The sequence below is a fragment of the Hyperoodon ampullatus genome (assembly GCF_949752795.1).
Source record: "Hyperoodon ampullatus genome assembly, chromosome: 10".
Lineage (NCBI taxonomy): Eukaryota > Metazoa > Chordata > Mammalia > Artiodactyla > Ziphiidae > Hyperoodon > Hyperoodon ampullatus.
Window position 1 is genome coordinate 64,088,921 of NC_136923.1, and position 25,299 is coordinate 64,114,219.

Genomic DNA, 25,299 nt, shown 5'->3' on the forward strand with positions numbered 1-25,299 from the left:
TAGAGAGATTACATTGCTATTTGTTATTATATAAAGAACATAGCTTGTTTTAATTTAAAAAATCTATTATGAAATTCAGTTGGGACATTAGGGCATCTGGAATGAGAAATGGTGAGAAGAAAATAGAAATCCAGATGGAACAGAAATTGAAATCGAATAATATTACCAAAGTTTATAAGCCCAAGTTGTAGAACCAGCTGATTTTCATTCAAATCCTGGATTTGTCATGACCCTTAGCATGGCATCTTAAATGTCTGTGTCTCCAAATCCATACCCCTAAATCTGGTATAATTATAATAATACTGACCAACCTCAAAGAGAGGTAGATAACTTAGAAAACCTACAATTACCATACAAAAGTCCAATATGACTATGGTTATCATTACTGAAGGTATTCCACACCTATTTCAAACATCAAAGCCGAGACAAGCTCTAAGATGAATTAGGACAGAAACAGAGCCTCATTCTCTGCATGGCAAAATTCCATTCTGATGATTCACCTTGTATAATCATGTTCTAAAAAGACCAACTGATATTTCAAAATAACCAACCCCCTCATTAGGTTTTCAGCTAGCACAACCTACAGACTAGGGGAAGCCAACCAGTGTTTCTCTTGGAATTCAGAGACAACTTCAGCATCTGTCTGGAGCTATAAAATCAGTCCGTGAGTAGCCATATTTAGTCATGGAGACTGAAAAGCAAAGAGAACTGGTCTGCAAAGAGAATGAGGACACAGAAGCCCACAGCAGAGTAGAGAAGAAAGATGAAACTGAGTCTTAAATGCTTTACACTTTCTAGGCTCAGATTCTGTTGTGAGCTTGAGTGCAATCCTGTCCTTGGGCTTGGGAGAGATGCATTCATCCTCTTAATGTATCTTTCACTCCTACATTTGTAAATACAAGCTGGTTTCTGTTGTTCACGGTCTAAAGAATTCTAACTAATCACCTATTTTAGTATCAGGTGGAGGGTTGAGACCCTCAGAGAATGTGGAACTGGCTTTCAGGAGAGGGCCAGGTTGATTTCTCAACCCAGAGAGAGAAATTGATAATCTGTATCATGCCACAGTGAAGTATTTGATTAAGTAATATGCGTTGGCTCTTGAGATTTAGGCTGAGTGCTTATCAAAAATGAAACATTAGTGGAAATAGTAGCAAATAACGATATATGTGGAAGTGTTCTGTTTGCACTCTGAGATGTTTAGTTTTAGCCCAGGATATGCTTCAGTCCTGCATTTGTCTGTAAGCAGATAAAGAAAATCTGGGTCGATGATTAAAAATATTTGAGATCTAGAAAAAACAATTTACCATAAATCACATGAACTTCAGTTGGTGCATACACCAGGCACTATGGATAAGATTGATGCAATGGTTTCAAAGTACAGAATCGAAATTTGAAGTATATGTATGTTAAACCTGACCACCTGCCTCCCTTTCCATGTCTTTAAAGCAGTCTTCTAACATTTTTTCCCAAAAGTAATAATCTTTGCATTTCATTGTAAGGCTCATTTCATCACTACATTGTCAGGAGGAAGGTACAGGACCCGGTCACGGTTAAGAAAGGCTCCTTCTTCATTCTACTGTTACCCATCCATGGTCTGTGGCCGAGGTCAATCAGAAGAGGATGGTGAGCACTGGTCACAACTCATAATCACAGGAAGGGAACTGTCATGGTAAAATAGGGTTTGGAGAGTGTCCTGATAGGCAGTGTCTTGTGGAAATGTTTTTTAGCAATTTCAGTTCCCCCAAATAAAGTCAAAAGACAGCCCAGGAAGTTTCAGGGCAGAGGCAGTGTAAAACTCTGAGGAACAGTCATCCATGATAACAAGTAGTGTAGGAAGTATTATCCCCTTGGGTCACCCTCAGATCCAAGGTCAAACAGCACTAGGCAGTAAGGGGTGCCCGAATACCTATGTGTATGTGCCTACCCACACCCACAAAGAGGAGCCTTCCTCATGCTCCTCCCAGGGGAGACCTTGAGGAGCACTGCACAAGGAAAAGATCAAGATTGATTTAATCAAAGATTCATTCCGTTTTTTCCCCCACCGTTTTTTTAAAAAAATTTATTGGAGTAGAGTTCATCTACAATGTTGTGTTAGTTTCAGGTGTACAGCAAAGTGAATCAGTTATACATATACATATACCCATTCTTTTTCAGACTCTTTTCCCATACAGGTTATTATAGAATATTGAGTAGAGTTCCCTTTTTAGTTATCTATTTTAAGTGTGTTGGCCATGGTTAAGGTTATAATTTCAGGTAGCAGTATATAAGAACAAACTGAAAATGAACTCGAGAAAGAATGAGTTTCACTTAGAGAAAACTAATCCATTAAAATGCCCCTCAGATGTTTTTGTCCAACAACATCCGCCTTTTGGGAAAACCATACTTTCCCTGCTCCTTTTGGATCTAATGGGTCTGAGAACCTCAGTACCTCTTCACTCTCCCCACAGCCACAGTGGTAAGTGAATGGCCTAGACTTCCATGTTTACTATTAAAGAAAAAGAGAGAGAGAGAGAGGGCCAGGCTGCTCAAATCATCTACATAGGGCCAACCAGAGGTTGTCTCTAGAATCAAAATCCCAACATTTAAATTTTTTAATCATAAAATAACTTGACCATACTAAAATGTATAAGGAATAATATAACAAGGATCCATGTAACCAATACAGCCCCTACATACCCCACCACAGGTCATTCTATGATCTTGGAAAATTAATCATTCTCCCCCATTTTCATTCCCATGTCTGTCCTGATACTTGATTCTTTACTTATGTACGTACCCCTAAATGATATATAGGCTTATTTTGTGAAGTTTAAAATGATATAAATATATCATAATGCAATTAGAGAAGTTAGAAGCTGTCTTTCTGCTGAGATTGTTAAGCTGAGGTGGGGAAGGATGGCCTCTTCCTTTCCTAACTGTATGGATGAATGTGAAGAAAAAGGAAATTAAGCCAACTTATGAAGGAAAAAAAACTTTAAACAGTTGGGAAGTGGAGGGAGAGGACATTTTAGTAAAATGATCGAGTCCTGGATATAGCTAAATACAAAACCATCAATCCAGCTCCTGTTTTAAACAGAATTTGAGTTGGATTTTGTCTCTTGCAACCCAAGGAGTCTTCATATATAAATTGGTATTTTAAAAAGGAATACTGCAGGTAACAAAATGTATGATGCAAGTAGATTGAACTGCATTTTTCTTTAATAAACCAATTGGCCATGGGTGCACCCATGACCAAAACAAGATCAATCATGAGTCTTCCACTGGATTATATATTTGAATACTGGAGAAAAAACTGGGATTCACACCATGAACCTAATAGTGACCCATCTTCCCCAGGCACATGGAGAAAATCCCTTGGTAGTTGAGAATGTTAAGGTTACATACAGAGGGAAGCAGTGGAGGTAGAGGTACATATATTGGAAAAATTTTCGAACTCTGAAATCTAGTTGAATCTAATCTAGAGTCAAGAACTTCCAAATTAATGATCTAATAAATTTCCCTTTTAGTTTTAAGTTAGTTTGAGTTGTTCCTGTCTTAAAAGTCCTGATCTATTCCCTATGGTATAGCTCTGTGTAAAGTAAAGACTATTACTTCAGGATTACTCCAATTATGGAGTTGTTAAGTGTTTGTTGTTAGGCACTGGTTGGTTGAATCATGGATAGGATATCTTTGGATATATGGAAAGAAAGACATAGATGAGCTGAGAAGTCAAGAGTAGGACATGGCATGTCTTTTCTGCAGTGCAGACAATTGCACTGCTGACAATAATCGTCCTTCCTCTGGGAACTTCCCAAGCATCAGGAGGGTGAGAGGGCAGCCATCTTTAAATTGCATCAACTCCTGGATCCTAACAAGGTCAGGAAGAGCTTACTGAACAAACCTGGACCAATGCCACTTTCTCTCTATTTAGAAATGGTCTTGAGAATGAGCTAGTTACTCGTGGCATGTGACTGGAAACACAACATGTAAACTCGATGGCCGTGGCAATGCCATTTCATCTTAAAGATGAGAAACAGAGAAAGCCATTATGCAGAAATGGAAAAACCGATGCAGATGTGCAGAGATAAACAAGAGAAATGGAAGGAGACTTTTCATGGCTCTCCTGGGCCTAATCCCATTGTCTTCTGAGGCTCAACGCCATTCCATCCCCCTTATGTTGCTTCTCCATCTCTGCAAATTCAATTAAGCTTCATTATGTGCTTGCCCAACCATTAGCTGGGTTCTGTTCATTTGCAACTGTATGTTTCAAAACAAAACAGCTGTGCCATTATAACAATAACTTTGATGGCAATGGTAATAGTAATGTTAACTAAAATTAATCAAGCATTTTTCATAGCTTTGTATGACATATTATTTAATCTTCTCTATAAACTTATGAGATAGATGTTATTATTTTCCCCAATTTAAAAATGATAAAATGAATGTTAGCATATATTGTTACATCTTTAATTGAAAAATATTCAGGCAAGTTATTAGTATAAATTAAAGAATTAATAAATATTGGGTTCCTCTAAATAAACTGTGATATTATATTAAACCTCCAACAGAAAAGGTGAGAAATTATCCCAGGAAGAGAGTAGTCCTTTTTCTTTCAGTTCTTTTTTTGATACTGGTTATTCACTAGCATGGTATGATAGTTATTAAGAAGTAAATACTGTTCCGGGTAAGATGGCGGAAGAGTAAGACGCGGAGATCACCTTCCTCCCCATGGATACACCAGAAATACAGCTACACGTGGAGCAACTCCTACAGAACACCTACGGAACGCTGGCAGAAGACCCCAGACCTCCCAAAAGGCAAGAAACTCCCCACATACCTGGGTAGGGCAAAGCGGAGAGATTCCTGCACAGAGGATCGGTGCCGAGCGGCACTCACCAGCCCGAGAGGCTTGTCTGCTCGCCAGCCGGGGCGGGCGGCGCTGGAAGCTGAGGCTCGGGCTTCGGTCAGAGCGCAGGGAGAGGACTGGGGCTGGCGGCGAGAACTCAGCCTGAAGGGGGCTAATGTGCCACAGCTAGCCGGGAGGGAGTCCGGGAAAACTCTAGAGCTGCCGAAGAGGCAAGAGACTTTTTCTTCCCTCTTGGTTTCCTGGTGCGCGAGGAGAGGGGATTAAGAGTGCTGCTTGAAGGGGCTCCACAGAAGGGCGCGAGTCGCGACTGAAAGCGCGGAGCCCAGTGACGGGCGTGGGACGCTGGGTCTGCTGCTGCCGCCGCCAAGAAGCCTGTGTGCGAGCGCAGGTCACTGTCCACACCGCCCTTCCGGGAGCCTGTGCAGCCCGCCTCTGCCAGGGTCCCAGGATCCAGGGGCGGCTTCCCTGGGAGAACGCACGGCGCGCCTCGGGCTGGTGCAACGTCACGCCGACCTCTGCCGCTGCAGGCTCGCCCCGCACTCAGGGCCCCTCCCTCCCGCCCGGCCTGAGTGAGCCAGAGTCCCCGAAGAGGATGCTCCTTTAACCCTGTCCTGTCTGAGCGAAGAACAGACGCCCTCCGGCGACCTACACGCAGAGGCGGGGCCAAATCCAAAGCTGAGACCCAGGAGCTGTGAGAACAAAGAAGAGAAAGGGAAACCTCTCCCAGCAGCCTCAGAAGCAGCGGATTAAAGCTCCACAAACAACTTGATGTACCCTGCATCTGTGGAATACATGAATAGACAACAAATCATCCCAAATTGAGGAGTCAGGAGTCAGTGCTGTACCTCTGAGGTGGGAGAGCCAACTTCAGGACACTGGTCCACAAGAGACCTCCCAGCTCCACATAATATCAAACGGCGAAAATCTTCCAGAGATCTCCATCTCAACACCAGCACCCAGCTTCACTCAACGACCAGCAAGCTACAGTGCTGGACACCCTATGCCAAACAACTAGCAAGACAGGAACACAACGCCACCCATTAGCAGAGAGGTGGCCTAGAATCATAAAAAGTCTGCAGACACCCCAAAACACACCACCAGACGTGGACCTGCCCACCAGAAAGACAAGATCCAGCCTCATCCACCAGAACACAGGCACTAGCCCCTTCCACCAGGAAGCCTACACAACCCACTAAACCAACCTTAGCCACTGGGGACAGACACCAAAAACAACGGGAACTACGACCTGCAGCCTGCAAAAAGGAGACCCCAAACACAGTAACATAAGCAAAATGAGAAGACAGAAAAACCCACAGCAGGAGAAGGAGCAAGATAAAAACCCACCAGACCTAACAAATAAAGAGGTAATAGGCAGTCTACCAGAAAAAGAATTCAGAATGCTGATAGTAAAGATGATCCAAGATTCTATTTCCAAGATCCAAAATCTTGGAAATAGAATAGACAAAATGCAAGAAACAGTTAACAGGGACCTAGAAGAACTAAAGATGAATCAAGCATCGAATAAAAAAAAAATAAATGAAATAAAAAATACTCTAGATGGGATCAATAGCAGCATAACGGAGGCAAAAGAATGGATAAGTGAGGTGGAAAATAAAATAGTGGAAATAACTGCTGCAGAGCAAAATAAAGAAAAAAGAATGAAAAGAACACAGGACAGTCTCAGAGACCTCTGGGACAACATTAAACGCACCAACATTCGAAATATAGGGGTTCCAGAAGAAGAAGAGAAAAAGAAAGGGACTGAGAAAATATTTGAAGAGATTATAGTTGAAAACTTCCCTAATATGGGAAAGGAAATAGTTAATCAAGTCCAGGAGGCACAGAGAGTCCCATACAGAATCAATCCAAGGAGAAATACGCCAAGACACATATTAATCAAACTGTCAAAAATTAAACACAAAGAAATCATATTAAAAGCAACAAGGCAAAAACAACAAATAACACACAAGGGAATCCCCATCAGGACAACAGCTGATCTCTCAGCAGAAACTCTACAAGCCAGAAGGGAGTGGCAGGACATAATTAAAGTGATGAAGGAGAAAAACCTGCAACCAAGATTACTGTACCCAGCAAGGATCTCATTCAGATTTGATGGAGAAATTAAAACCTTTACAGACAAGCAAAAGATGAGAGAGTTCAACACCACCAAACCAGCTTTACAACAAATGCTAAAGGAACTTCTCTAGGCAAGAAACACAACAGAAGGAATATACCTACAATAACAAACCCAAAGCAATTAAGGAAATGGGAATAGGAATGTACATATCCATAATTACCTTAAATGTAAATGGAATAAATGCTCCCACCAAAAGACACAGAGTGGCTGAATGGATACAAAAACGAGACCCATATATATGCTGTCTACAAGAGACCCACTTCAGACCTAGAGACACATACAGACTGAAAGTAAGGGGATGGAAAAAGATATTCCATGCAAATGGAAACCAAAAGAAAGCTGGAGTAGCAATTCTCATATCAGACAAAATAGACTTTAAAATAAAGACTACTAGAAGAGACAAAGAAGGACACTACATAATGATCAAGGGATTGATCCAAGAAGAAGATATAACAATTGTAAATATTTATGCACCCAACATAGGAGCACCTCAATACATAAGGCAAATACTAACAGCCATAAAAGGAGAAATTGACAGTAACACAATCAGAGTAGGGGACTTTAACAACCCACTTTCACCAATGGACAGATCATCCAAAATGAAAATAAATAAGGAAACACAAGCTTTAAATGATACATTAAAAAAGATGGACTTAATTGATATTTATAGGACATTCCATCCAAAAAGAAAGGAATACACATTTTTCTCAAGTGCTCATGGAACATTCCCCAGGATAGATCATATCTTGGGTCACAAATCAAGCCTTGGTAAATTTAAGAAAATTGAAATTGTATCAAGTATCTTTTCCGACCACAATGCTATGAGACTAGATATCAATTACAGGAAAAGAGCTGTTAAAAATACAAACACGTGGAGGCTAAACAACACACTACTTAATAACGAAGTGATCACTGAAGAAATCAAAGAGGAAATTAAAAAATACCTAGAAACAAATGACAATGGAGACACGACAACCCAAAATCTCTGGGATGCAGCAAAAGCAGTTCTAAGAGGGAAGTTTATAGCAATACAATCCCACCTTAAGAAACAGGAAACATCTCGAATAAACAACCTAACCTTGCACCTAAAGCAATTAGAGAAAGAAGAGCAAAAACATCCCAAAGTTAGCAGAAGGAAAGAAATCATAAAAATCAGATCAGAAATAAATGAAAAAGAAATGAAGGAAATGATAACAAAGATTAATAAAACTAAAAGCTGGTTCTTTGAGAAGATAAACAAAATTGATAAACCATTAGCCAGACTCATCAAGAAAAAAAGGGAGAAGACTCAAATCAATAGAATTAGAAATGAAAAAGGAGAAGTAACAACTGACACTGCAGAAATACAAAAGATCATGAGAGATTACTATAAGCAACTCTATGCCAATAAAATGGACAACCTGGAAGAAATGGACAAATTCTTAGAAATGCACAACCTGCCAAGACTGAATCAGGAAGAAATAGAACATATGAACAGACCAATCACAAGCACTGAAATTGAAACTGTGATAAAAAATCTTCCAACAAACAAAAGCCCAGGGCCAGATGGCTTCACAGACGAATTCTATCAAGCATTTAGAGAAGGGCTAACAGCTATCCTTCTCAAACTCTTCCAAAATATAGCAGAGGGAGGAACACTCCCAAACTCATTCTACGAGGACACCATCATCTTGATACCAAAACCAGACAAGGATGTCACAAAGAAAGAAAACTACAGACCAATATCACTGGTGAACATAGATGCAAAAATCCTCAACAAAATACTAGCAAACAGAATGCAACAGCACATTAAAAGGATCATACACCATGATCAAGTGGGGTTTATTCCAGGAATGCAAGGATTCTTCAATATACGCAAATCAATCAACGTGATACACCATATTAACAAATTGAAGGAGCAAAACCATATGATCATCTCAATAGATGCAGAGAAAGCTTTTGACAAAATTCAACACCCATTTATGATAAAAACCCTGCAGAAAGTAGGCATAGAGGGAACTTTCCTCAACATAATAAAGGCCATATATGACAAACCCACAGCCAGCATCGTCCTCAATGGTGAAAAACTGAAACCATTTCCACTAAGATCAGGAAGAAGACAAGGTTGCCCACTCTCACCACTCTTATTCAACATAGTTTTTGAAGTTTTAGCCACAGCAATCAGAGAAGAAAAGGAAATAAAAGGAATCCAAAGTGGAAAAGAAGAAGTAAAGCTGTCACTGTTTGCAGATGACAAGATACTATACATAGAGAATCCTAAAGATGCTACCAGAAAACTACTAGAGCTAATCAATGAATTTGGTAAAGTAGCAGGATACAAAATTAATGCACAGAAATCTCTGGCATTCCTATATACTAATGATGAAAAATCTGAAAGTGAAATCAAGGAAACACTCCCATTTACCATTGCAACAAAAAGAATAAAATATCTAGGAATAAACCTACCTAAGGAGATAAAAGACCTGTATGCAGAAAATTATAAGACACTGATGAAAGAAATTAAAGATGATACAAATAGATGGAGAGATGTACCATGTTCTTGGATTGGAAGAATCAACATTGTGAAAATGACTCTACTACCCAAAGCAATCTACAGATTCGATGCAATCCCTATCAAACTACCACTGGCATTTTTCACAGAACTAGAACAAAAAATTTCACAATTTGTATGGAAACACAAAAGACCCCGAATAGCCAAAGCAATCTTTAGAACGAAAAAATGGAGCTGGAGGAATCAGGCTCCCTGACTTCAGACTATACTACAAAGCTACAGTAATCAAGACAGTATGGTACTGGCACAAAAACAGAAAGATAGATCAATGGAACTGGATAGAAAGTCCAGAGATAAACCCACGGACATATGGTCACCTTATCTTTGATAAAGGAGGCAGGAATGTACAGTGGAGAAAGGACAGCCTCTTCAATAAGTGGAGCTGGGAAAACTGGACAGGGACATGTAAAAGTATGAGATTAGATCACTCCCTAACACCATACACAAAAATAAGCTCAAAATGGATTAAAGACCTAAATGTAAGGCCAGACACTCTCAAACTCTTAGAGGAAAACATAGGCAGAACACTCTATGACATAAATCACAGCAAGATCCTTTTTGACCCACCTCCTAGAGAAATGGAAATAAAGACAAAAATAAACACATGGGACCTAATGAAACTTAAAAACTTTTGCACAGCAAAGGAAACCATAAACAAGACCAAAAGACAACCCTCAGAATGGGAGAAAATATTTGCAAATGAAGCAACTGACAAAGGATTAATCTCCAAAATTTATAAGCAGCTCATGCAGCTCAATAACAAAAAACAAACAACCCAATCCAAAAATGGGCAGAAGACCTAAATAGACATTTCTCCACAGAAGATATACAGACTGCCAACAAACACATGAAAGGATGCTCAACATCTTTACTCATTAGAGAAATGCAAATCAAAACTACAATGAGATATCACCTCACACCAGTCAGAATGGCCATCATCAAAAAATCTAGAAACAATAAATGCTGGAGAGGGTGTGGAAAAAAGGGAACACTCTTGCACTGCTTGTGGGAATGTGAATTGGTACAGCCACTATGGAGAACGGTATGGAGGTTCCTTAAAAAACTACAAATAGAACTACCCTATGACCCAGCAATCCCACTACTGGGCATATACCCTGAGAAAACCATAATTCAAAAGGAGACATGTACCAAAATGTTCATAGCAGCCCTATTTACAATAGCCCGGAGATGGAAACAACCTAAGTGTCCATCATCGGATGAATGGATAAAGAAGATGTGGCACATATATACAATGGAATATTACTCAGCCATAAAAAGAAATGAAATTGAGCTATTTGTAATGAGGTGGATGGACCTAGAGTCTGTCATACAGAGTGAAGTAAGTCAGAAAGAGGAAGACAAATAGTGTATGCTGACACATATATAAGGAATTTAAGGGAAAAAAATGTCATGAAGAACATAGGGGTAAGACAGGAATAAAGACACAGACCTACTAGAGAATGGACTTGAGGATATGGGGAGGGGGAAGGGTAAGCTGTGACAAAGTGAAAGAGCGGCATGGACATATATACACTACCAAACGTAAGGGAGATAGCTAGTGGGAAGCAGCCGCATAGCACAGGGAGATCAGCTCGGTGCTTTGTGGCCGCCTGGAGGGGTGGGATATGGAGGGTGGGAGGGAGACGCAAAAGGGAGGGGATATGGGAACATATGTATATGTATAACTGATTAAATTTGTTATAAAGCAAAAAATAAAATAAAAAAAGAAGTAAATACTGACCATCAGGTGGCATTATGAGTCATTTTGACAGATACTATAATTTAATCCAAAAGTCCCCCAAAACAAACAAACAAAAATGATACCCCACTGATACTGACCCTCTTTAAAGTTCTCATAGAAAACCTTGTGATTATGTTCAGAGAGATAACACATAGTGCATTGTGTCTTCAGGATCTGGCTTTGCTTTCCCTGATATTTTTCTTAGTTGAAGCTCTGGTTTTACATTTTAAACAAATGCTTACATGACTCAGAAATTTTTTTGTAACATGAAAAAGCAACTTGACCCTACCTAAACAGAACCTCCGTGGCTGCCTAAATAAAATGTCTGAAAAAAAAATTAACCATGGGAAATCTTGCCTATGGCATGACTTATCATAATATAATTTAATATAAAGACAGAGTTTCAATCTAATATATCATCGTATCTTCTACCATACTGTGTAGACTCTTATGTAGTACTCACTACATATTTTTGATAAAATCAATGTGAGGTGGATCCAATTTTGAACTGTATCCAGGGATGACTTGTATATGACCCAGAATGATCTCATTTCAAAACCCTGCCACTATCATAATTTCCTGTTGTTAATATTCCACAGACTACTGGAATGCATTTTCACTGCATTACCATTTGTTTTCATGCCTGGCTCCCCTGTTAGATGGATTTTCTTAATATCAGAGACTGTGCCGTCCTTATTCACCTTCTTTCTTCAGTGCCTAGTACATTGTGAGCACTCAGCGAAAATGGGTAAAATATATCCAACATATGATTATCCCAAGGTTCCAGGGCACTCAACAGAAGGAGTACACAAGTAGTCTGGCCATCTGGTATGTCTCCTTGTTGGTGTCATCTACAGACTTCTTAGACACCCAAGATTCCTTGAAGACTCTAACATCTGGTTAACTCTCTGATTCCTGGTCAGTGTAGAATCCACATAGGTCATCTTTCCAACATACCCTGGTTACTAGATTTTTTGTTGTTCCTGTTGTTAATCTCTCCTCCAATAATCTTAGCCTGCAACCCACCTCAGGAGCCATGCCCACGGTCATACCCTGGACTTGGCCATTACCAATAATGACACCCTCTCTGTGATGTTCATTTCAAATATCCCTCTCTGATCACCACCTTCATTCTTCTCATTGTTCCCACTAGACCTCTAATATCTAAAACCTTAACTCCATGGACCTTCAATTCTTCAACTCTGACATCTCTTTACTCCTCTTTGCCTCCCTCATTCCTCATTCCTCTTCTACCTGACTTAGATTCAAGGTTCATCATTAGGATCATTCCCTTATCTATACCCTCAATTCCCATAACTCTCTTTCCCTCCATTGTATTCTCCTAGCCAGGTTCCCATTTCTGGGTGAATATAACTCTCTATCTCCTCTGCACATACACCCAAGGAGAGACTAGAGCTGGAGGAAAACTCACCACCATGCTGCCTGGTCCCTGTTCACATGTATGATCACTAACTTCCAGCAGCTCACCCCACGGCACCTCCCTTCCTCATTTCATTCTCCCACTGTTCATCATGACTATTTCCCAGCTTCTCCTCTGTCACCAGAACTCTAATGTCTCCTCCACCCTCCCACTCACAGCTGATGATTTTGTCCCTTATTTTACTGAGAAAACTGAAGAAATCAGAAGAAAAATGTCCTGACATTCCAGCCACCAAATATAAAAACCTAAAAATGAAATTTTGCTTTCATCTTTGGGTGAACTATCCTAACTCCTGGGAAAGGCCAATCCCCTCCACACGTGCACTAGATTCTGTTCCCTGTCACCCACTGGAAGACAGGATGTGGCTTCCTCTCTCCTGCTTCATACACTAATTGTCTCTATTGAATCTTTTCCATGAACATACGAACATGTTATAGTATTTCTCATCTAAAAGAAAATGAAAAACTTATAAAATCTAGTTCCTCAATTCTCTGCTCCTCTTTACAACAAAGTTTCTAAAAAAGAATTGTTTGTCTCAGGAATCTCTAATACTTGTGTTCTCATTCTTCTTTGAGTCCATTCCAATGAGGTCTTCCCACCCATCCCCTACTCACTTGATATGAACAGCTCTTTTCAAAAATATGTGTTTCATTCATATTGCCAAATCCAATGGTCGGTTCTTGATTTGAACTTAACAGGATCTATCGGCAGCGTATGTCACAGTTGAGCACTCTGGTCTTCTTGAAACACAACTCCCTACTCCATGCCCTTTGGCCTCCAAGACACTTCACTGACTGCTCCTTCTGAGTTTTCTTTACTTATTCACCATCATCTCTTGGATTATAAACACTGGTGTCCCTTTGGTTGTCCTTTGACCTCTTCTTTATCCATATGTATTCATTAGGTGATCCCTGATGAGTCTCCAACCCAGTCCTCTCTCTTGATCTGCAGAATCATTCATCAGCTGCTCCCACCATATTTTAACTTGGAAGTATAATAACATCTAAAACTAACATATCCAAAGTTAAGTCTTGGTTAGGCTTGCCCTTCAAAAATGAAACAAAACAAAACAATTCTGCCCCACTTGCAATCTCCCCCAAATCAGTAAATAGTAATTCCATTCCTTTTAATTTCAGCAAAAAATATGGGTGGTGCTTGATTTCTCTTTTTATAATGTAATTTGCATTCAACCTACCAACAAATTCTATTAGACTGTCCTTCAAAATACATTCCAAATCTCACCATTTATTAATATTCCACCCCTGCTTAATCCTGGTCACTTTTTCCTTGGACTATTGCAGAAACCTCCAAACGTGTTAACCTGCTTTCACCTTTGCTCCCACATTTGCTAAGCTTACATTCTGCTTTATTTAATAGGAGTACACAAGCAGTAGCATGAACAAGATAGAAATTTCCAGGAGGTTCCACTGTCATCAGGGACCTGGCATCCTTCTAACTGTTCCACTGCACTAATCTAAGAGGTCTGCTCCAGCTCAGGCCTCAGTCTACATTCTGAGAAGCGAGGGGAGAGAAAAATACAAGGAAGAGATCACTTTCATCCTTTAAGGAGTCTCAGTGGGAGTCTACACATAAAATTTCTACTTATTATTAGCCAGAGCTTTGTCACTTGGCCATGCCTAATCACGAGAAGTGGGGGAATATGGAGATGTTCTCATCAATGTGTTGAGTTAATCATCAGTGTTCTGTTACCAGAGAATAAGAAGAAAGTAAATACTGGGAAGGATCCAGCAGTTTCTGCCACACTTTCCCATTGTGTATTCTTCAGGACCTGCAGTTATTTTCGACAAGAAGAACCAACCAGGCACCTAGTTGCTGTGTGACTAGAAAGAGACTCACCTTAGCTCTTAGAAGAGCATCTTAGCTGTTCTCTTTACATTTGCCCCATAATGTCTATTCTTACAGAGCAGCCAGATTGAAATTTTAAAAATATATCTAACATTATCATTCTTCATTATAAAACTGTCCAATGGCATATGATCCCACTCATAGTAGTGACATATCATCCCACTCATTCAACATCCTTACAATAGCCTGCAAAGTCCTGCACAAATTTTCCTCTGGCTACATCTCTAATTTCATTGATTTTGAATTGCCCTCATGCTCACTGTTCTGCACACATGGTCCTTGCTGCTGTTACTTACGTATTTCACACATACTCCAGCTGCAGGGTCTTTTCACTCACTGCTCCTTCTGGCTCCAGGATATCCTTTCCTCAGCTTTCTTATGGTTTATCAGACATGACCTTCCCCAACTTCTCTACACAAGAGAAACTCCCCCAGTCATTGTCTAGCCCCTTTCACTCTTTTAATTTTTATTCATCTACTGAAACCACCTGCCTTGACCAGGCACAATGCTAACAACTTGGATGAGTTGTCTCACAACAGGAGGTCCTGATAAGGAACATGGTGCTGGCATGGAAAACTAACCAGGAGAATTCAGGAGGGGCTGAAAGAAGGGAGGAGATGCCAGCCATAATATGTCCTACCAGCCTCCCAGAATCCTTTCGCTGGAATCCATCTTGGCTGAGAGAAACATGCACCACCAGGAAGGACCCTGCTTCAGACCAAAACTGAGCCAAGTAAGATGATTGGCCAGAGAAAACCCAGAAACTACCTCTATTATCATAAAACTTGAGACTGTGAGCCACGTGTCAGAGCAGTTCTCCTGGGTTCCCTTACGCTGCCGTTCTACACCTGGGCGCCTCTTTGCAATAAAGTCTTTTGCTTTGTCAGCAGGTGTGACTTCTCAGACAAGTCATTTCCAAGTTTTAGACAAGAGCCCAGTCTTGGACTTTGGAAGGTGTCCCCCTTCCTGCGGCACTTACTCTATACATTTTTGTTTGTTTGTTTTTATGATTTTTGTGGTCTCTTCCTATCACCATGTAGTCTTTTCAAGGGTGGGGATTTCATCATATTTGTTCACAACTCTATCTAAAAGCATCAGGAATAGCATTTGGCACACAGAAAGCATTCAATATATAATAGGGAGTAAATTATACTTATTAATGCAAGTTGGGAAAAAGTTAATATCTAGAGTAGAAAATAACTTTTTGAGTTCATTAACTTTAGCTTTCTCTATCCCTTTATATGAATATTCATTTAATAAGGGTTTTATAAGGGAGCAGTTTGCCACACCAAAATATGTCTCTTTGGCATGAGAATTAATTTAGTCTGTTTCTTTTTGTTTGTTTTTTTGTTTGTTTTTTGCGGTACACAGGCCTCTCACTGTCGTGGCCTCTCCCGTTGAGGAGCACAGGTTCCGGACACGCAGGCTCAGCAGCCATGGCTCACGGGCCCAGTCGCTCCGCGGCATGTGGGATCTTCCCGGACCAGGGCACGAATCCGTGTCCCCTGCATCGGCAAGCGGACTCTCAACCACTGCACCACCAGGGACGCCCCTAGGCTGTTTTTAAAAACAAGATTCAGGAAGTTCTTCTCATTACCTCACCCTTAACTGCCTAAAAGGATTTAGACAAAGGGCCCGTTCCTAGAATAGATCTATTACCAGAGATATCTGGAAAGAATATGGGCTGGGTGTGGTGGGGGAACATGGTAAAGTCTAGAAATCAGAGTTCACTTTGCATCCTGTGAGCCCTGCCTAGCCCAGCAAACGTTTGCCTTTCCATCTCCATGTGAATTGCCTTCCTCCCCTTTGAAATCCCAACAATTTGCCACAACATCTGGTTTGTCTTTAGATGAAGGTGGTATTTTAAGGTAAAGGTTTTAGTTCATCTTGGAGAGTAACTCAGTTTTCCTGAGTCTATAATATATATATATATATATATATATATATATGTATATATATATATATATATATATATACATATATATATATATACACACATGTTATTAAACTTTTATTTGATTTTCTGTAGCTAATCTGTCTCATGTCAGTTTAATTCTTAGACCAGCCAGGAGAACTTAGAAGGGGAGAGGAAAATGTCTTTCTCCCTGACAGCTTCATAGGGAACATTAGAAGTGCTGCTACATAAATGTTCTTGATCATTCTGATCCCCTGGTGTGAAACATGACAATTAAATGCGTCCCATATAAAATGTTCATGAAATTTAAATAGATTTTCCTTACCAAGGAGTTTTGCTCAAGGAAGAATCAAAGTTAATGAAGCATCTTAGAATTACACTTAAATAGTTACAAGACTCACTGAAGCCAAATTTTTCACAGTGAGTGAAGAGTTCTAGAGATTTTCATGTGTATGAATAAAGTGATTAGCTATTTCAACCTCTGATGATGTTGAAAGAGATCCACTAATAATTTTCTATTGCTAGTATCCAAAATGTTCCAAGATTTCTCCTTAGGAATAGGTGTTTGGTTAAAAATGTTCCCTATATTTTTTCGAGTATCCATTCTGTAAGTTACTACTGTACTGAACTAACCTGATAATCTAATTCAATAACTTGGTTTATACTTTAATGCCTTAGCCTGGTTGGTCTTAAAGAAATTAGTTTTTTTAAGCTGAATTCAAAGTTAAGAACAATTTTTCCTTTTGTCTTAGTTGCATGTGGATTGTGTTGCTCTACTTCCTAGAGATTTTGGATAGTTAATGAAACTATGTGAAATTTATTCATTGAGTACTTACTATTGAATCTTTATACCAGCTTAATGAAGTAGACATCATTAGCCTATTTTGAAGATGGATAACCTAAGATTCATACTATCTTTTCATATGCTTAAGCTCTATTTGCATTTTCTTATTCTGATAATTTTTAATTATACATTTTGTCCACTTTTCATTGGTTGATGATTATTTTCTTAACTATTTGAAGGAGCTTTTTTCTAAGCTAGGGAAATTAAATCTTTTTCTGAAAGTTACAATTATGTTCTAGTTTGTCTTTATACTGATTTTTCTTAAGGGGATTTGAGCCATGCAGAGACTTTAAAATTTTTCACTTCTGAGTAGTCAAATTTGTCAATATATTATTTCATGGCTTCTCTTTCTGTTTTGTCTTGTTTTTGAATCATATTTGGGAAAAGCCTTCCTCATTCTGAGATTAAAAAAGAATTGTCCCCACATCAACTAAAATGACTATTAAAAAAAAAAGAAAATAACAAGTGTTAGGATGTGAGGAAACTGAAACTACAGTGCATAGCTGATGAGAATACAAAATGATGCAGCTGCTATAGAAAACAGTATGGCAGTTCCTCAAAAAATTAAACAGAGAATTACCATAAGACACAGCAATCTCATTTCTAGTTGTATACACAAAGGAACTGAAAGCAGGGATTTGAACAAAATCCAAGTAGTATTAGTCACAAGAGTCAAAAAGTGGAGAAAACTCAAATGTCTTTCAACAGATGAATGGGTAAACAAAATGTGGTATATACATACAATGGAATATTATTCAGCATAAAAATTGAGTGAAATTCTGATACATGTTACAACATGGATGAAACTTGAAAACTTTGTGCTAAGTTAAATAAGCCAAGCACAAAAGGACAAATATTATATGATTCTACTTGTTTGTGGTACCTAGATTAGCCAAATTCATAGAGACAGAAAGTAGAATAGTGGTTACTAGGATCTGGGGATGGGAGGAATAGGGAGTTATTGTTTAGTGTGTACAGATTTTCAGTTTGGGATGACAAAAAAAATTCTGGACATGGATAGTGATGTTGGCTTCACAATAATGTGAATGCACTTAATTCCACTAAATTGTACACTTAAAAATGGTTAAAATTGTAAACTTTTTGTTATGTATATTGTACCATAATTTTAAAAAAATATATCCCATTATGTCATTTAATACTTTTGTAGTTTCACTTTGTGTTGGACCCCGGTTGCAAGAACCAGGTCAATTTTCAATAAGATAAGTTTATAGGAAGCCATTTATTTATCCAGTTTTATACTAGTTTGTTTATTATTAAAATGGAATTTATTTTTTAAATACTCATAAAAACCACATTATGGAGACTTTCCTGAAATGTATACTTAAGTAGAAGATAAAGTAAAACCTGCTTTTATTTGTTGTACTTCAAGAAGGGAAAAGGAGGAGATACTTTGCAGGCTCATTTTTTTGCTAGGTATTATCAAAAATTAAAATTGGATAATCATACTAAAAGATAAGTCAGGGTCAGATTTTTATCTTTATAAGTTCTCCCCCTTTAGAAAATGTCAATTTAGTAACATCTCTGGTGTTATGGTTTTATTAGCAGTACATTAACATCTAGTTAAAATGAATTTTTTTAAAACTCATATGAGAATTTAAGGGTGACCTTTAATGCTTATTTTTTTCAAATAAATAAACTGTACTTCTTCAAAGACTTCAAAGACTACAACTTCCGCTATAATGATGATTGTTTTCAATCATCAATTGTTTTCAAGAAATTTCAACCAATATTTTTATATAAAATCCAAGGGTTCCACCTTATTTTAACTTAACGCTCAAGGAGTGATACTAAAATTTTAGAAATTACTCTAAATACACACCTACTAAGAGTACTATATCCCATGTGGCTGTTGCAAAGTTATCATGTGTGAGAGTGGAAAGTGATAAAGTCAGAGAGATTTCTGGGGCCAGGTTATGTAAGGCCCTGCACATTCTGGTGAAGCCTGTGGATTTTTATCCAGTGTGATACAGGGAGACACTAGAGGGATTTTAGCAGGGATAAAGCGAAAGTTGGACTGCAGTGTTTGGAAGATTCTGTAGAAAGGTAAGGGTGGAAGCAGCTGGATCAGTTAGGCAGTTATGTCAATAGTCCAAACGAGGCATGAGGGTTACATGGTCTAGGGTGGTGGCCCAAAATTTGTTGAGAAATGGTTGGATTTGAGGTATGTTTTGATGTTGGAGTCAGGGGGATTTGTTCATAGATCGGCTATAACTTGTTAGAGAAAGAGAGGAGTCAAGGATGAGTCTGAGATTTTGGAATTAGGAAATCTATATTGGGAAGAAGTGGAAGATTAGATAGACACAATGAAGCAGAATAAAAGAGGATTCCAGTGCCAGATGGAGTCGTCTGGGCTTGCTCCTGTAAACATTACAAAGTTGCTTTAAGATCTTGGGAAGGAGAGCAGCATGATGTAAGAGGTGCTGTTGGAGCACCGGCAGCATTGTCTAGCTAGGCTGAGGGAAGGCTGACGAAGGCAGGACTAAGGAAACAGGACTGTGCTAGTTTCTGTCTGAGGCTGGTAAGACTGGTTCCTTCTCTTCCCCCTTTGGGAATGGAGGCCTTCACACCCAGTGGTTCCTTGTCTATCTGTCTAACAAATATGCCCTCCAGTTCCCAGTGGAATCTGTCAGAGTGAGAACATGTTAGAATTAGTATGGTGGGTCACACAGCCCCCAGGCACAAAGGGAGTTCACATGCCTCCCATAAAATATTCCTGGCAGTGCACTGAGCAAATTTGTGGAAACTCAGCTCAGACTATCTGATTTTGCATTCTGGCTTTACTGCTTCAATTTACCCAACTTTGGGCAAATTATTTAACTTCCCCACACCTCAGTTTTCTCACTTGGGAAATAAGGTTAAAATAGTACTCAACTCAAAGGGTCAAGGTGGGAACCAAATGAGCCTTACATTTTAAAGCATTTGGACAGTAAATGTGAGCTGATTTTTTTTTTTTTTTTTTTTTTTTTAGACCTCTCACTGTTGTGGCCTCTCCCGTTGCAGAGCACAGGCTCCGGATGCGCAGGCTCAGCAGCCATGGCTCATGGGCCCAGCCACTCCATGGCATGTGGGATCCTCCCAGACCGGGACACGAACCCGTGTCCCCTGCATCAGCAAGCGGACTCTCAAACACTGTACCACCAGGGAAGCCCGTGAGCTGATTTTTTTCTTTACCTTTCAAAAAACTCAATGTGGACTAATCTTTAGGATATGTTCTTATAGTAATCTTGGTATGGATTGATTAGGATTTCCAGTAGACAAGAGTGAGAATATTATTTCAAGAGAAGAATAGCAGAATTTGATATCTCGATAAAGAAATAAAAGTGTAAATGATGACGCTGAGTGACTGGGGAAGAGTGGTGTCCTAAACAAGTAATGAGGAAAGAACCCATATTTCAAAAGGGGAAGTGAACAAATTCTTTTGGAAATGTATTTATTTAAATCAATATTTTTGGATAAGCATATGATGCAAATTATACTTACAACAAAAAATGATTCTCTAATTGCCTGTCACAAAGTTTCTCTCTAGCTGTAATACAGAGATTTATTGATTAGGGGAAAAAAGAAGAACAAAATTTTCAAGGAGAATAAACTATGTGTGATCACTTCCAAATATAAATTTATGAGAAAGGAACTATTCACCTTTATTATAAGGCTGTGTTTCTATTTTAAAATGGTCAAATGCATTTCTCCTGGATTGAGTGTTTATTCTATTACCATGCAGGTTTACAAATTGTGTGTGTTTATGTTGACTGGGTGACGTTGTTACTGATCATATATGATTACACGATTTAATTTGTTGTGTGTTTTCAAATAACTATCAGCCAGGAATATTTTCATCTTCTTTAATGATAAGAAAAATATTTAAGATGCAAAAGCTTTGATTTTCAAAAAAAAAAAGTTGTCTAAGTAATTAAGGTGACATTTAGGCATACTGAAAAGAGGTCTGAATTTCTGAGATTAATATGGTTATTTATGAAAACTATTCCTATACCTACTACTCATTTGAGGGCCTTTAATTCTTAGCATCTGTGGTAGGCAGAATAATAATGACCTTCCAAAGATGTCCGTGTTCTAATTGCCCAAACCTGAAAATATGCTACATCACATGACAAAGAAGTATTAAGGTAGAAGATGGGATCGAGGTTGATAATCTCCCCTTGAGATGGGGAGATTATCCTAGATTATTGTGTGTGTGGGTGATGATGTAATCACAAGGGTTATGATAGATATAAGGGGGAGAGAAAAGAGGGAGAAGCAGAGAGATGGCAATGTGAGAAAGACTAGACCGGCCATTGCTGTACTTGAAGATGGGAGTAGACCATGGACCAAGGAAAGTGGGTAGCTTCTAGAAGCTGGAAAAGTCAAGAAAACAGGATTCTCCTCCTAGAAACTCCAGAGTAAACACAGGCCTGCTGACACCTTGATTTTAGGTCAAAGAGCCCCATTTTGGACTCCTGAGCTCCAAAACTGCAAGACAGTAAAGTTGTGTTGTTTTAAACCACTGAGCTTGGGGTAATTTGTTACAATAGCAATAGAAAACTAATGTAACACCTAAAAGGGATATTGCAAAATGTGTACAGAATAAAGTTTGAGAAAAAGTTTTGGACTTTCAGGAAGTTCAGGAGATGAGAATAATGGAGACAAATGTTTTAATTCAGGATGTATAAAACTCCTAATATCTTTCACCAAAGGAAGTGAAGTTAGATTTTATACTCAAGTCTCAGTTTAGCACCTATAGCATTTTCACTTTAACTTTATTCTCTGATCACTGTCTCATTCTATCTATAGGATTTTCACAGATTTGGGCACATCTATAGCAGTGAACATCAAATACAAAAACTTTAGAATAAAAAAAGTTTTATAATACTCTTCTTTAACACATGAGTGGCATTCTTTTTAAAATTTACCAAACCTGTCATTAAATTCTACATAAAGCATATAGTTGGGGAACTTCCCTGGTTTGAATTTGATTCTATTCAGATCTATACTAGTTAGTTTTATAATCATTAGTCTATATTTCTAGCACTGTCCCCAATTTACAATATTATTTTCAGCACATCACTTGCCCTCATCATATCTTAGATTACACATTCACAGAGAAATAATTAGAGACACTTAACCCAAGAAGTGAAGTGATAGTTAATTAAATTATGTCTGTAAAATATACATCTAATAACATCTTTCATCTGAGGATCCCAAAGCACAGTCTATAGACATTAATGAGTATTATCATCTCAAATTTACAAGGGGAAAAAAGGAAGAAGGGATTAACTAGACTAGAGAAAGCCATAAATTACCCACTGGTGGGAGACTCTCAGGACTGTACTTGCTGTACTTCTATCTGCTTACCAGCATTTTAACCTCTATTTAATATCACTAGGCAATAGATACATAATCAATAAATTATAATATTATTTATGAATGTAATGTATAATATATTACTAATAGAATCAGTACTATCCCAAGTCCTAAAACATATAGAAAATGCTCAAGAGAGCCTAGCCTGTGTTTAACAGTCAGTGGAAAGGCTACTCATCTGTGTAACATTTCCAGGATTATTGCTGTCAGACCTAAGTGTATCATAAAGAGAAAGGAGCTTTTAATATTTGTGTCATCAGTCACATTAGCTTTGCTAAAATTGTGAGGGCTCTCACAACAGACAATGCATGTATTATATATAACAATTGAAACTCCTTTTAAGTACTGTAATTAATTTAAGAGAATTTTGGCTATTGCATAAATGCTGCTCCTATTATCTTTTGCTTTGTTGTCTACAGTTAATAATACTGCATTGGACACTTAAAAATTTAAGAAGGTAGATCTCATGTTAAGTGCTTTAAATAATAATAATAATAATGAAAGTGGTGTTCACAAGTTTTTGGATTGCCCACATCAAGTTTAATACAGCTTTAACTACCTCTATCAACATTTTTCCAGGAGCTCCTTCTCCATCCCTAAGTTTATACAAACACCTATGCAAGCTCATATGCTTGCATAGGTCCAGAAAAAAATTCCACAGCTTCCACAGCAACCTCAGCTCCTAATGGAAGTAGAATATCTTGGTGAGCTCTGGTCTGTTGTCTCTGTCTGATGCTGAAGTATCATCCAATGTGGGGTCTTTCCCAGCTTCCTTTCCAAAACAGAGGAACCCGTTCAGCTGGACAGCTCCACTTGTGACTCTTTTCCCTCAGGTCCAAGTTCTATCATGTGGGCCCCTTGCTTGGGCTCTCAGGCTGTGCTGCTTACTTAGTGTCACTCTCCTCCCCTCTCTACCACATCCTTGGTGCTCACAGCTACCCAGGAAGTTGTGCTTCTTTTTTTTTTTTTTTTTTTCAGATCTTGATTCCTAAGAAAGAGACTTCAAATAAGATTTCTCAGGCCCCTATACCTCTCATAAAACTTTCAGTCCTGAAACTCTCCCTTGTCCCTGTGTGGATATCCCCTCTTCTTATGATCTTTCCCACATACACACCTCATCTCTAAATGCAAAGCTGCCATAACTTTCTCCTTCTGGGCTGTCTACCTGCTCCAAAGGTCATAAAGATTTGTCATCAGTGTTTCAATCCCTATTTGCAATTTCATCACAGCCATGAAACACAAAGTTCTCTTTTTCCCTGACATCTTCATGTGAAGAAGGAGAATCTATATTTTACAAATAAGATCTGTCTGCCCTCTTGAGAAGGTAAAGGAGAATAACTGTCATTCCTTTGTGAAGGGCACATAGCAATGAAAAGTAAAACCAAGCTAATTTTTCAATAGTTCATTACATGAACTTGCTATGTTAAATCTACAATGAATCACCAGGCTCTAATGGTCTTATACAGTGTCTGTGGAATCCTGGTCTTGCATAGTGACACACCTGTTTTCAGGTGCCACTTCTGTTACCCAACTCAGGTTCAGAGGCTCATTGCTCAAGAATCCAATGCTGAGAGAGAAGTGTTGGGTAAAAAGAAAAATAGGTTTACTGAGAAAACTAGCAATCCTGGTTTGAAGGTGGACTCATGTCCCAAAGAACAAGCTCCCCATTGCCAATCAAGGGGCAATAACTTATAAAGGGAAGTTTTAGGGGTGTATAGGTGGAGGGAGGGGTCTACTTGCAGAAACAGTACAGTCAGTTCTGACAATCATCTTGAAATTAGTCATGCAGTGGTCTGACCACTGTCATCTTGATTGTTTTAAGTACAGTTAATCTTCAGTTCCATGGTTGGTTTGTTACAATTTATTTGAGGCCAGTTCTTGGAATTGTGGCAGCTTATGTCAAGGCTACAGTCTGGTCATCATGTAGTTAACTTCCTCCACCTGGCGGGGGCTTCAGTATCTACAAAACAGCTCAAAGGACATGGCTCAAAATATTAGCTCTAGCCCTTGAGGAGGAACTAAAGGTCCTTGACTTTTCTTAATGACTAAACTATTATTATTTGGTCTTGTTTGACTATTTTCCTCTGTTTCTTCATTTTCTCACTTCTCTGATTAAACTTATTCTTTGGGTAAAGTTTTTCTACATACAAGAGGCAGGTGGAGGACATGGGGCATGGGGGTCTCTCATGGGAAGATTGCTCCATTACACCTCTACCAGGAAGTGAATCACCCAGCCAAAGGGAGATTAGGGTTTCTTTTGTGCTGTAACCTCCTTATCCTACATTGTGGAATACAACTCAAGAGCCCTCTTCTCAAAGATACGGAGAGCTGCAATAACACACATCATGTGTAAGATTTTGGAAAGGTGGAAAGACTTCTGAAGAAACATGCTAATAAGCACTAATACTTTGACTAAATCTATTTTATAATTTAGACATAAAGGTCTGAAAAGGAAGAGGGGACATACCTTGAAAGGCCCAAGTGGCATAGAACAAGAATTACATGAGACATCTGGAAAAGGGAATTGTGTTGGATGTGACTATTATTTTAGGTGAGACTTTTCTTAAGCTTTACTATAA